At 37.9% G+C, this 10728-nt stretch overlaps 1 long non-coding RNA gene across 1 annotated transcript; it reads left to right on the forward strand.

Annotated features, from left to right (window-relative positions):
- Positions 1–8668: 8668 nt before the first annotated feature.
- On the forward strand, positions 8669–10409 carry LOC124170720. The gene is made up of 2 exons (XR_006867573.1): positions 8669–9351; positions 9806–10409. It is a non-coding gene; the product is annotated as an uncharacterized LOC124170720 (long non-coding RNA).
- The last annotated feature ends 319 nt before the right edge of the window (positions 10410–10728 follow it).

Here is a 10728-nt window from a genome sequence, read left to right on the forward strand (position 1 = left end):
CTTGTGTTTTCAATTAATTCTTGCTGCCCCTCACATACTTAAGTAGTACTTGAAGATTGCTATTATCGGCGCAAAAATGGTAGAATGCTGAACGTTAAGCATTTGTATAAATTCTGCCGAAGCTCGACAGTCGTGTCAGATATCGTTCAACTCATTGTTTATTTGACTACAACAATGGATCATTAGTACAACGATATCTGAAACGACCCTGTGGAGCTTCGGCAGAATTTCATACAAATGCCTAAAGTTCAGCGTTCTACCTTTTTTTGCGGCGATAGTAGTGGCACATTAGGAATGTATTTTCAGCGATTCGGACATGCGTTTGAAGCGATCGTGGCACATTAGCGCAGCGCTCCTGGCATGCTTGTGCAGCGCTCCTGGCATGCTTGTGCAGCGCTTATGACATGCTTGTGCAGCGCTTATGACATGCTTGTGCAGCGCTTATGACATGCAAAAAAGGGAAGTTTGGGAGTGCTAGACGCGCTGCAGCAGCGCCTTCGCCGCAGCTGCAGCGCTGCCGCGAAGCGCATCTGATGCGCATCTGCAGCATTTTGTGTTTACTGGGATATGAATTCCAGGTACCAAGCGTGCTGGTTGTTCAAACATTTGCCTTCCTCTTACTGGTGGTAATTGCATTAAATCTCCAAAAACTATTTTATTGATTCCTCCAAAGAGGTCGTTATTATTTTTGAGTTGCTGTAATCTAGAACTCATTAGCAGCAACATTTCATATGGTACCATTGATATTTCATCTATGAAGAGAAATTCTATATCTCTCCAGGCTCTTCTCATTTGCCGTAAGTAAATTCCTGTTAATTGCTGTCCATGTTAAATCCATGTTATCAAGTCTGCCATCTTGTTGAACAGGTAATTTTAATAAGGAGCGTATTGTTGATCCTCCTATCAAGCGTGCAGCAACACCGGTTAATGCGCAAACCTTTACTGCCTTCTTTCCATAACATCTGTTGATTTTGGCTTTCAAAGTTTTCAAACAGAACGACTTTCCAGTTTCAGCACCACCAGTAACAAATAGCTTCAATCGTTCTGTACTTCCATCCATTTGTTCTCTTATGCTTGTTGTAACTTTGTTTAAGAGCTGTCTCTGGTCAACATTCAAAGCATGCTGGGCTGCTTCAAACTGTTGGTCTGTCATGTTATCATCAGGTAACTCTTCTTCTGCTTCTCCTTCATTAATGACGAAATCGGGATCATGCAAGAGTTCAAATGCATGTGCTTGGTTAAATGCATTTTGAAGTTGCTCATCTCTTGCTCTTTGCAATTCCATGTATGCGTTTCTTTCCTTCAAATAATCTACACGTGCAAGAAATGCCTCTTGTGCCGTTGCAAATCCATCCATTAACTCACTCTCGTTACGATATGGCATATATTGTACTAGGAGACTATAAAGGCCTGGTTACACGGTACATGAGAATGTACAAGAAAATGTGAGAATGTCTGAATCTCAGAATGAACGCGAAAATGCACCGTGTAACCACGCAAAATATAAGAATGTATGAATTTCTGAACGCCTGCTCTAATTTCGTTCAGACAATCATACAATTTGAACTCAGAGTCACCTGGTGGCAGACTACGAAAACGACACATTCATTTCATCTGGCTTGTATAGGCGACTTCTTTGTTTACGTACGGCCCCGATAGTTATTTGGATTTGATATGATCTTGCTTGACTTGGATATCTCACTGATTGGATATGGGTAGCGAAAGAATGGAACACAAGAAAAGGGGATGGGTAAAAGGAAGGATCAGATGGAAAGGCCATTAATGTATGAACCGCGAGAATTGTCCAAGAGTGAGATCCAAATGATCGTTAAAAGGTCATAAAAAAGCATGTGATAGGCAAAGAAATAAGTTTCAAGTACTATTTACGCTGTATTTACTCGAGTTCCTGTTTTTGAATCAAGACCGGCTGCAAAACGAGTCGAAATTTTAGGTGTTGCGTTGACATGCAGCGAACGCTATGGGCATCGCAGTAATAAATATTGAATTTACCTTGCCAAAAGCCTCATATTTCTAGTATATTCCTGTAGCTTGCGCCGATTCACAGTAGAAGGATGGAGGGAAATCACGACACACTCGCTTTCAAGACTAAAATTCAACTGCCTTTATTATGTCCTGTTTTTTATATCACAAGGCTTAAGGGCACGAGAAAATTTTAAAATGTGCTTTTATTATGGAACACTACTATCCAACAAAATTTGAACGATATCGGCGAAAGACACTTCGTGAATATTCCTTGTTAGGGGCTCCTTTCGACGAGAGGCCGGCCGCCCATTACATTCCTTATTTTTCTCCGTGGTTTAAACGTAATCAGTATTTATTCTCGTAAACAGCCACTTTCCTTATAATTTGATCCTACAATGGGTAGAATGATAGGTACATTTATAAATTTGTCTACAAAGTGAAAGAAGTAACTTGATAAAATCCTGCGGTAACCATGATTTAAGAGTGTACTTACGTTGAGGATATCCCGTTGACAATATAGATAATGTATTTGACTCCATTCTGTGAATCATTAACCACTTATTCCTCTTATTTTTGTCCTTTCGAACACAAGCAAAAAAACTTCTCCGGCGAGTAAATAGAGGTACTAGACGACGAAACACTTTATATGGTTTTATGGGATACACGATTTATATGGTTTTCACACGTTTTTCTATTGAAAGTCCATGCTGTAATACACTTACTACATTGAGCAAATGATGTAGGTGTGTAACGTAGATCACAATCTGCAATCAACATATTTGGATTTAATCTTTCCAAAGCTCCCCAAACAATCGCCTTTATTTATTTCAACAACGCCTTGGCAACCCAAAATATTCACAATCCGAAGTTTGACGTTGAAACAGCAATTTTATTCGCCAAATTTGCGTTTGAGGCCCCACATAGACAGTTTTTCTATTCACTTCCTAGGCCCGTCATCAGTGGATACCGTGCCGTGATGTAACGTGCGCACGCTCCGTCACGTGTTTTCAAACAGTCGATAAAGATTATTTTTAATGACTCATATCTCAGCTATAAAACATTATTCATCCGCGAAATTTTCGGCAAGTACATTTGAGGTAAGTATCTTATTGTTCTAGTACTTTTAAAAAAGTTTGCATGTTCCCCATTGGTTTATATTTGAAGTTGAAATAATTTGTTGTGCATTTAAAATGTACGAAAAAATGTACCGTGTAACCACCTACTCGTGGATCTTGTCCATGAGAATGTACAAGAATCTGTTCAGAAAACCATTCAGAAAAATGTACAGAATCTTGTACATTCTAATGTACCGTGTAACCAGGCCTTAAAAGAAATTCTCTGCATTTCTCGCCATCGTGAAATATGGTACACGTATAACCGCTGGTGTGTTTCTTGCTTTCATCTTTGAGTTGTCATTAAGTTGTGATCAATCTGCGACTTCCTTCTTCTTCATCCGCATACACATCTTCATCAATATTCCCGTCGTCATTACCCTGCTATTTACGATAATAGGGCTCAAATAGCATAGAAAATTCTAATAAACACATTTCTTCGAATTCTGCTGGACGCTTCTCATATCTATTGAACATATTGTTGCAGAATCAATTTGCTTGATTTTCTTCGTCAAATCTGATCACACGATATCGTTGTTCCGGTTTTCTTGTGTTTAAGAATATGCATTTTCTCGAGCTTTCTCTCAACGATAGGTGACAATCGGGAAAGCTGCTTCAATTGCTGATACTCGTCTCTCATTTAGTATCTTCATACATATCTTGAACAATCGTCTCTAAATATTAATCGTCTCAGTTTCTTCTCTTTGTATGAGACGTATTGCTTGAGCGATAGATGGTCCCAATTCTGTTGGCTCATTCTTTGATATATATTTGGGAACATAATGAGCTATTGATTCATTTGTTCCACATGGCTGTATGTCCATATTTCCTTGCCAATACTTCAATAATGTTGGATTATAATTATTGATCCATCTATCCTCTCTTCTTCGTTTCAATACAGATATTCTGCCGTTTTTTCGGATAAATTCATCAGATGTGTTTAAAATGATTCTGGTTAATGCTCTCTCTCCTCTAGGAAAACTGTTGAAATTATTGACTTCTAGATAGTGGTAACGTTATTTTAATATCAAACACAAATACAATGAGAAGTTCTTCACACGAAACAGAATTGACTTCAACTGAGCACATGGTGTGAATCGCACAGCATGCTACAACCAACCATCGATATATCGATAGTGTCTAAGCAAACTATCGAATGTAGTTAATTTGCTTTTCAATACTTCCTCTCAAACTAACTACACACAAGTTAAATTTATTGCATCAACTAGACCCAGCATTTCACACAAAGTCTTAAATCGTGGCCCTGCCAATGGCTTAGTGAGAATGTCAGCCACTTGTTTCAAACCCTCGACATGTCCAATGTTCAATGTTCCATCACTGCACTTTTCCCGTACAAAATGGTATTTAACATCTATATGTTTTGATCTCTTATGAAACTCTGGGTTATTTGCAAGTTTTACAGCGCTCATATTATCAACTAGTAACTTTGGTGAGTCTTTTAAACATGTCACTTCAGAAAATAATCTTTTCAACCATACCAGTTCTTTAGCTGCTTCACTTGCTGCCACATACTCAGCCTCAGTGGTGGATAATACAACACTTCTTTGCTTTTGACTAAACCAAGAAATGGCACCCCCTGAGTACATACAAACCACCCCAGTCCGTGAATGTCTAGTTTTTATATCACCAGCATAGTCTGCATCACTGAATCCATGCAACACTTGCTCTGGGGAATCAACTTTATACAACAATCCATAATCAGCTGTGCCACGCAAATACCTGAATAATCTTTTCACATTTTTCCAGTCTTTGTTTGAGGGGCTCTCAAGGGATTGGGAGACAATACTCACGGCATAGGCTATATCAGGGCGTGTAGCCACCATTAGGAACATAAGGCTCCTTACAGCCTCACGATATGGTATACTGGCATCCAAGGGTTGATCCTCAGTGCCATTGTCACCACCAGAGGCACCAGGTTCGGCGGGTGTCGAGACAGCATTTGCATCAGCAAACCGGAACCGCTCCAGAACCTTCTTCGTGTATGAACCTTGGCTCACAAAAATTGAACCATTGCTTAGCTGCTGAATTCCCATCCCAAGGAAAGAACTAAGAGGGCCCATAGTGATTTTAAACTCCATCTTTAGATGCTCTAAAAACTCACTCATTTCCCCTTCATCTGTTCCAGCAATCAGCCCATCATCCACATAGATTACAATTAACAGTTTTTTGTCCATCCTATTCCTCACAAATAGGCAATGGTCAGCAGAGCTCCTCTTCATCCCCTGTTTTGCTAAAAATGCAACCAGTCTGTTATTCCAGCAGCGAGGCGCCTGTTTCAGTCCATATATGCTTCGATTTAAGCGACAAACTCGGTTTGTACCATCCTCATACCCCTGTGGTTGCTGTATGTACACTTCTTCTTTAAGTTTTCCATAAAGAAAAGCTGTTTTCACATCAAATTGTTGAAGCTTCAATCTTTCCTCAGCAGCCACACTAAGAACCGATCTTACAGTCTCGAATCTTGCCACTGGACTAAAAGTTTCTTCGTAGTCAATACCTAGGCGTTGAGTATAACCTTTCGCTACCAAACGTGCTTTGTAGCACTGGACTGCCCCATTGGCTGGATGGGTTTTCACACGAAAAACCCACCGATTATTTATGACCTTTTTTCCATTTGGTAAATCAACTAGAGTCCACACTTCATTCTCTTTCAAGGAGTTCATCTCATCTTCCATGGCACTCATCCACAAGTCTCCATCTTCTGAATTTATCGCTTCACTAAAAGATGATGGAGATGTTGACTCTGCTGCCATGACATAGTCCTTCAGATATGCAGGCTGCTTTACTTGCCTTTTGGGACGCAGCTGGGGCATCTCTTCATCTTCAGATGGTTCTTCCTCTACTTCTGAGTCGTCCACGGATTCAAGATCTCCTACCTCCTGATTATTGTGTGGTTCAGTATTATTCTCATCCACATTTCTCTTCTCAGGATGATTACTGATTCTAAACTCTGACTTATTGGGCAAAACTTCTAGTGGTTTAAACAAAACATCTCGGCTCATTATTACTCTTTTTGAGTTTGGCAGCCAGCACCTATATCCATCCCTTTCATCGCAGTATCCTACAAATCTGGCATATGTTGATTTCTTGTCCCACTGCATAGAATGCTTGAATCTTGTTTTTTGCAGCTATGTGTATGTTTGTGAGTTTGAAATTCCCTCTGGTGTAACAAATGAAGGGTGATTCTCAATCCATACTAACATGTGTACATGTGGGCTACCTCTATTCTGAAATTCGATTCTGTACCAAAAATCTTTCATCTTGCCTCCAAAGATAGAATCATCCTTTTTCATGAAATTTTTGAAAACGTTGAATCGTTGCATGAAATGTCTTGCCACTACAATAGGATATCTCTCTATAAGCTTTTGTACCTCGTCAATATTAAGTGCTGTAGGATCTACTTCTGATCTCTTGTCTGCATGAAGTAATGCTTTTCTCATGTCAGTCCAATTCAAATCGTTGCAGCTAAATGTAACAAAATATGTTGGTGGTCCCAAACATTTTATGTGTGCAATTAAAATACTCAAACATCGTCGCCAATATGTACCAGATCCTCGTAAATTTTGAAGTAGCAGATGGACATCTTCAACCATTCCATCTCGACCTACAACTTTCTTTGCACATGCTGAAAGTGTTGCTTTTACGTTATTGCTCTCCTTCGTTGATAGTGCGAAGAATAAGTATTCAATTTGCTGGAATCTCGGATCATCGCTTAACAAGTGTGCTTGAAAATAGACCTGGACTCCAATAGGTACGTTTCTTGCTTCATTTAATCCATTTATACCATAAGGAAAAAGTTCAAACCAAGCAAATTCCTCATACTTGGGTGCATGTGCCACATTTACAATATTATTTGTAGTTTTTCGTCTGATTTCATTGATATTGTCAGACATCTCCAATTCATCTTCTTCCTCAGGGTGTACACAATATATAGGTAGCATTAATGATGTTTGTACGGGTATAGGTAATGTTGCTGTATCTTGTGTAATTGGTAATGTGTTTTGACGTGGTGTCATTTCCTCGGATTCTTCAATTCTATTTTCGTCTTTTTGATGGACATCGATAAAATCAAGTGAACATTGAATTCTTTGAGATCCACCCTATTGGAAAAATTCAATGGGAAAATATTCAATTGAAATGTTCAATTGAAAAGTGACAAATTTCCATTGAACAGTTCAATTGAAAAATTTTCAATGGAAAATTTTTACAATTGAAAAAAAAAATTCCATTGAAATTTGTCACTTTTCAATTTAACAGTTCAATTGAAATTTTTCCCATTTAATTTTTGCTTCTGCAAGAAACAGTGCTCTGAATTGTTTTCAATTGAAAAAAATTCAATTGAATTATTGCTTCTGCAAGAAACAGTGCTCTGAACCTGCTTATTAGTAAAAGCCACAAACATCTGATGTCATTAAATGGCTACAATTCTGCCATGGTGCGATTGCCAACATCCACGATATTAATAGGAATACAGGTACTTACCTACAGGACATGCGTTGATGACTTGGCCCCATAGGTCTGATTGATAAAGTTAAATTGGAAATGACACACACATGTATTCAACCATTTACAGGCCAGCATTTGTGCTGTCTGACAGCGGTTTCCCTCTGTAATGAACCGCCACTTTCTAAGCACAACACTTTCATGCTACATCCCAATCGTGGGATTGACGTCATTTGAAATATGGAGAATGATGGGTATAAGACTATATCGATTTATATGGACCAAAAAGTTTATGCAATATCTCAGAAAAATAAAGAATATAAAGATATCAATAACGATAAGGAATAAAATTGTGACAAAAACACACAGGCAAATGTACGATTGTCATGTCTTTTTCAAGAATAAATTTTAGGAAATTATTAAAAATAATTTCAGCCATACCTCCAGATGGTTGTTCATCAGACAGTAATACATAAAACCCATGGATAATAAGATCAGGCAGGCAAGAGCAATAAAACAGAATGATGACTTTCAACAATTTATTTCTCCATAAGTTACACTGCCTTCTTTCTTTTTGCCAGGCTTGCACTCTTTTCTCCGATCCACTGACATATATTTCTGTTGACGTTCTTCTCATCTACCATTAAATTTCCATCTGTCCTCTTGCATTGCAGAGTGAATATATTGTTTTCTTTCCGCACCCCTATTGAAAATGCCCCATTGATCCCCGCAGGGAATTGAAATTCCCTGTAGTTCCCCGCAGGGATTCTTAGTTCCCCATAGGGATCTATTTTTCCTTATAGGGAATTGAGGTTCCCTATGGGGAATTATAATTCCCTGCAGGGAATATCGATTCCCTGTATGATATAGTGGAATCCCTATAGGGAATTAGAATTCCCTACAGGGAATTAGAATTCCCTACAGGGAAATAGAATTCCCTACAGGGAATTAGAAATCCCTGCAGGGAATTATAATTCCTTACTGCCCAGACAACACTCGTTCATGGAATCCATGGTGGAAAAGTGATGGATGTATCCATGATGGATATAAGGAATGGAATCCACATGGATCATAGATTGATTTCATGTTGAAGTTTCCATCATAACTACCAAGGAAATGTACCATGGAATTCATTTGGATTCAATCCATATTCCATGATGTAATGTTACCTATGTCAAAGGAGTTTTCCGTTTAAATTTTAACGATGGGTAATTTATGTATAATTTTTATATTATTGAATTAAATTACTCGAAAAATGGTATGTATCGTATGTATGTGGTCACCCATATATCATTCTAGGCTACAAAATGTGCAAACAGGGACAACCAAGTATTTGCACAACTTTTGATAAATACGGAAAATATATATTTGGCGTATAATACACCTAATTTACAAATTTTTGCCCATTATATCACGTACTTATTTAAATATGACGGATTAAAATTCGTATTTCGAAACTTCCGCCAGAACGGCCGGCGGCCATCTTACTAGCCATCGCTATCGAAACAAAATCGAAACTATCGAAACTGTGTTTACATTCGTTGTTACTGTATTTTGTGACTTTGTGAAACTATCTGTGCTGGAAAATCTTGTTTTTTACAAGCAAATTTACATCGAATTACGCTGTGGAAGAGGAAAATAATACGTGCTTCGCAGTGGAGACTAGGAAAAGGGATTGGAAGATTACTGTCTCATTCACCATGAAATCAACGCCGGAAAAAGTGGCTCTAAGAAGCACGATGAGATTTGAGGAAGGTGCCTTTTTCAGCATAGTAGTGCTGACGGTTTAAATGTAAGTAAATGGAACATTTTCTTTATTCGATAGAAATCACCAAATTTGTGTATGTACTCTTTCACGAATAATACGATTAATGAATCACTAATTTCAATCCAATAATTATTTAAGATTACGAATTGATTATTACGTTCCCACTGTAATTACAATTGAGCGTTATCATTGCTTTCGCTGGCATAGTAAAAGTACAATCAATTCAGGCCGATTGAGTTGAAATAGCAGGGTTCTCGCAGTAGAATCCTCTTTGTTAGCAGTTCTTTATGACAATAAAGAATTAGTCTCAACTCGTACACGAAGGGTTTTCTTGAAAATGAATAGCCATGGAGAATATGTCGAAGCCTTATAGTTAATAATAAGCAGTTCAAACCATAGCCATGTATTATTCTCACTGAACATTATCATTTAGGTATTGATTTGTGTCTTTAGTAAAATTTTCACTAATGCCTTACAGTTGGAAGAGAATGCAGAAAACTACATGCACTGGAAAATGATGTAAGGTCATTTGATGATAAAGAAAACAGTGACGCCTCATGTATAAGATTGCCCGGATGAGAGCATCCCAGTCTCTCCAGACTGTCCCGTAATTAGGAAGAGAAAAATTCTCCTGCTGGAGCATGAAGAGCCCAAGGAGGTGCAAAAGGAACATGCTTTCCCCGGAAATGGTAACGAGAAGGCTGATGAAGAAAATTCGTATCCATTGATGCTAGAGGACCACATTATTCCTAACACAAGTGAGGCTCCCACTTTTACAGAAAAGAGGGTACAAACTTAGATGAAGTATAAGATCAAACACGAAAAAAGAAGTGGTTGTTCTCGATCAATTGCAACTTCTCCAATAAAAGTTGAAAATAAGTGTTTTGCTTTACCCATCCTTGCCAATAATTTTGAATGTGACGTTTGTGATAGTACCTCCAGTGAAAACTTGGATTTATCATTTTGAGAGAGTGCCTGTAGTTATTCCTCAGACTGTTCAGAGCATTAAGAAAATGAAGTGAAGGAAATCAGTGTAAAGCACACAATATTTTACATTATAATAAATCCTACTCTGTTTTTGAGGATTCCATGTTTAGGTTACAGTATAATTTCCTCATTATTTGATTGTATTTTTGTATTTACTAGGCATCTAATGATATGCCTAAAATTAATAAAATTCAATGATTCCCTGCAGGTTCTGGCCCATTAATTTTGGAGTAATTATTCAACTATTAGTCGTACTTTAAGGTATGTGTTGCCTCTAATGTAAAAAAGCTTGAGTGATTGAATGTTAAGGGAAATTAACTTCCAATGAAGTCAGTGAAATGTTATACTTGTATTGGGTATTTATCCATTGCTCTCGGTTATATCTGCAATGAAAATTTAGAATACAATTTGTAC

The sequence above is a fragment of the Ischnura elegans genome, chromosome X (assembly GCF_921293095.1).
Source record: "Ischnura elegans chromosome X, ioIscEleg1.1, whole genome shotgun sequence".
In the NCBI taxonomy this organism is placed as follows: Eukaryota; Metazoa; Arthropoda; class Insecta; order Odonata; family Coenagrionidae; genus Ischnura; species Ischnura elegans.